The 3,968-nt window shown below is 35.1% G+C and overlaps 1 pseudogene; it reads right to left on the reverse strand.

Moving 5' to 3' along the window:
- Nucleotides 1-2,512: 2,512 nt before the first annotated feature.
- LOC131823005 (small nucleolar RNA SNORA72) lies at nucleotides 2,513-2,631 on the reverse strand (annotated as a pseudogene).
- Between the last annotated feature and the right edge of the window lie 1,337 nt (nucleotides 2,632-3,968).

Consider the following 3,968-nt stretch of genomic DNA (forward strand, 5'->3'; position numbering starts at 1 on the left):
ATTCTGGCACACTGAACATATGCTTTTTTTTTTTTCCTCTTCCTAACTATGAAATGGTAGTAAGGATGCATAGATGTACGTAATCATAAGCGACCCTGAAAACAAAAATACCTCTCATTAGCACATCAGAGAAGTTGGTTCTTTAGAGCAATCTATAATTGGATGCAATTATATTGATGGAGAAACCAGAGCAGAAAGGGTTGAAACCTAAAATATGCTCAGCAAAAGCAGAAACTCTTCTCCCTAGTGGGCTCTTGAAAGAAGCTCAAAGCCAGAACTGCAACTGAAGAAAAAAATAAAGTATTTGCCTACAGTCAAGATAATTAGTGACTGCCAATCAAATAGCTTCCTCAGGGAGCACCCCTCTCCTACGGGTGACCACAAACAGAGGAAGGGGTGTCGAGCATTTGTCCCAGGTAAACCCACAAGACTGCTTTCTGTAGAAACTACATAGTTTGCCTGGGGAAAAAATGCTGTGAGTCTTTTTGCCTAAGAGAAAACCAAAAAAGATCAAAGTAACTTAAAGTAAACTTAACATGGAGTGGCGGTGGGGGGAGACAGTGGAGGATCAAAGGTGAGGCAATGGTGCCAACTGCTCCATTCCTGATCCTGCCCTTCTTATTTTTGTGTGATAGACAGTTGATCTGACTGCTATTGGCATCCCCTTCACTCTTATGATATTGCCAATACTTTTCTGAATTCTTTATGTAAATTAAATTAGTTCATTTCATTCTCACAACAGCTGTGTGGTATGTCACATTATTATCATCACCTAAGAGAGAAGGAAACTGGCTGAAGCACAGAAACATTAAGTAATTTGCCGAAGTTCACAGCTAGAAAGTATTAGAGCTGAGACATGAACAGAGTCTGGTTCAAGAGTCCAATGTACTTAACCATTGCCCTGGGTCGCCCCAATGTGCCGCCTGCCATTCAATGTGCCACACATATTCTATATGCAACTTTCCCACAGAGAGGACTTCAGAAAAACAGACCAGCAAACCGACAGGAAATACCCATCTCCCTTTACTTAGCTGCTGAGTCCCTTGTTCATAAATATGAATTTGTGTAACCAAGAACCATCGAACATCATCAAACATTTGAGGAAAAGCAACAGCAAGCAAGAGAAAAGACGAATAAAAGAATTCACATACACACACACACACACACACATACACACACACACACACACACACCCCAGAAACAGAGAAATTTTAAGGAAAAAAGAGAACTTTAAAAATTATGATGATCAATAAAAAGTAAATACTGCGATGGAAGAAAAAGTAATTACATAAAACGAAACTTTCTTGGAAATTTTAAATGTGATTCCTAAAATTTATAAAAGTCCTTAGAATGGCTAAATAATACAACAGATCTGGTTTAAATCAAATCGCCCATCTTAAATGACAGAATGATGAACTTTCTCAGAATATGGAGAAAATGAGAAAAATTAAGGACTACAAAGGATCAATGCAGATATTCCTATGTGTTTTAAATAGAAAATCTGGCATGAAAACAACACAGAAATTTTAAGAAAAAATAAAATTATAAAAATTATAAAATTATAAAAAATATAATTTCAGTGACCTTAAGCTATTTTCTATATTAAAGAATTTGCTAACCATCAAATCAAATAGGATAAAAAGATTTAAACTTGGCGTATTATGGCAAAATTAATGAATTTGAAGAGAAATTCCTTGAGCTTTCAGAATGGCAAAAATAAACAAGTTGCTTCCAAAGGAATAAGAACTCAAATTGGAATCACATTTGGCTACCACCCTACTCAAGCTTGATGATAATGGGGCCTTGCCTTTGGGACACCTGGGTGGCTCAGTGGGTTAAAGCCTCTGCCTTCAGCTCAGGTCATTGTCCCACAGTCCTGGGATGGAGCCCCACAGAGAGCTCCCCTCTCTGCTCAGCGGGGAGCCTGCTTCCTCCTCCCTCTCTGCCTGCCTCTCTGCCTACTTGTGATCTCTGTCTGTCAAATAAATAACTAAAATCTTAAAAAAAAAAAAAAAGTGGGGGGGCCTTGCCTTCAAAATTCAGTTAAGTGATCTTTAGTTTTTAATTCCAAGTCCAATTTTTAGTTTAAAAAGAATAAAGACAGACTCAGATATTTTGTCTCATAGATACCTATTTCAAAAAATTTCCTTGAATATATATTTGAACAAAATGATAAATGCATCTGAGATATAAAGATACTGAATACAAGGCCAGTAGAAACTAAAGCAGGAAACCAAATAGTTTAAACCAGAGATGACAATGTGCGATAGGCCTAGAAAGTAGTAGGTCGAAACTAAACCAAATATTGAATTCATGAAGTTGTCTGCAAGAAGAAAGTGGTCTTTTTTTTTTTCATAATTCATTTAATGGCAACTGGTATTCATTAAATTAGCAATTGCTATCTTTAAAATATACTACGTTAGCTGTGCTGTCATTTCTCAAGAGTGATAAGATATCTAGAGTCACAGACATTTCCCATCATTTATATGATGCCTCATATAAATGAGACTTGGTTTATCACCAGCATTTATAAAATCAGACCTAAGGAAAGAAATTAGGTCTGTTCTTAACATAGTGAATGTTTAGCTTGCCCTGATTATTACAAAATTAGACCTGCAAGAATATTTATAGGAAGAAATTGGGTTTAATCAGTAGATTGTGTTATTAGGAAAATTAAGATCTCATAAATTTCCTTTATTAACAAGAAACAAATAAAAGAATTGAACTCTGGAAAATATTTAAAATAGAAAAAAAAATACAAAACAAAACCTGGGGCGCCTGGGTGGCTCTGTCAGTTAAGCATCTGACTTTGGCTCAGGTCATGATCTCAAGGTCCTGGGATCAAGCCTTACATCAGGCTCCCCGGTCGGTGGGGAGTCCGCTTCTCCCTCTCCTTCTGCCTGCCTTTCTGCTATGCGGGCTCTATCTCTCTGTCAAATAAGTAAATAAAATCTTGAAAGAAAGAAAGAAAGAAAGAAAGAAAGAAAGAAAGAAAGAAAGAAAGAAAGAAAGAAAGAAAAGAAAAGAAAAGATCCTTATCTGAATGACAAGATTTTGGGAAATAGAATTGAATTTCTTTTCTTTTGTCAAATCACAGTATTTTTTGTTTCCATATATATTTTACCTATTCTTAATATTGTTTTCATTAGTTACCTATCTTCAGAATGAAGAGTGGGCTCAACATTCAAGAGAGTTAAGTTTAGTTACAGAACATGAATGCTGTAAATCATGAAACCCTAAAAATATCTAGTTATGTCAAAACTGATAAAAGTCAGAATAAAGACAAGCAGAGGAGAGAAGCTATATATTAGTTAACCTCCTCTTACATAGCAATGTATCAGTAGATAGTGTTTAACAATTATGGGCTAAAAGTAGAAATGTGTATGATTTTACAGTAAAGAAATATAACTACAAGAAGGACAAAAAAGTAGAAAAACAAAAACAAGGCTTAGAAAGGAGAGGAAAATAGAAGTAGCAGGCAATGTAACTGTGCTAAATTTCAGCTACAATAAAAAGATGCCAGGATACAGCATCCAATTAAAGAAATGATACTGACCCAAAAAATAAAGGTGTAATAACATTTTGGTTTATGGCTGTAATTATAACATTAATTTTTATAAAAATTTATATCAGAAAGTGGGGTAGGGTGCCCCTCAAGGAAGTGGGGTGGAGGGAAAAGCGAAAGCATCTTAATCTTGCATACGTCATTTTCTACTATTTGAAATTATAAGTCAAGAACATGTATTATTACAAATTAGGAGATCAAAAATTATAAAAAAAATGTATGTACACACATACATCTGTCTATGCATGTCCATATACCTGTACATAGATAACATGTATATACATAAATATATGTGCATGTGTATATGCATGTCCGTACTTTCTGATCTTTTCCCTTTGAGGGTGTTAGTAAAACTCACATAGGTACCTATTTTCAGACACCTAATGTTGTCTTTTTTTTTTTT

Source organism: Mustela lutreola, chromosome 1 (assembly GCF_030435805.1).
Source record: "Mustela lutreola isolate mMusLut2 chromosome 1, mMusLut2.pri, whole genome shotgun sequence".
NCBI classification, from domain to species: Eukaryota; Metazoa; Chordata; class Mammalia; order Carnivora; family Mustelidae; genus Mustela; species Mustela lutreola.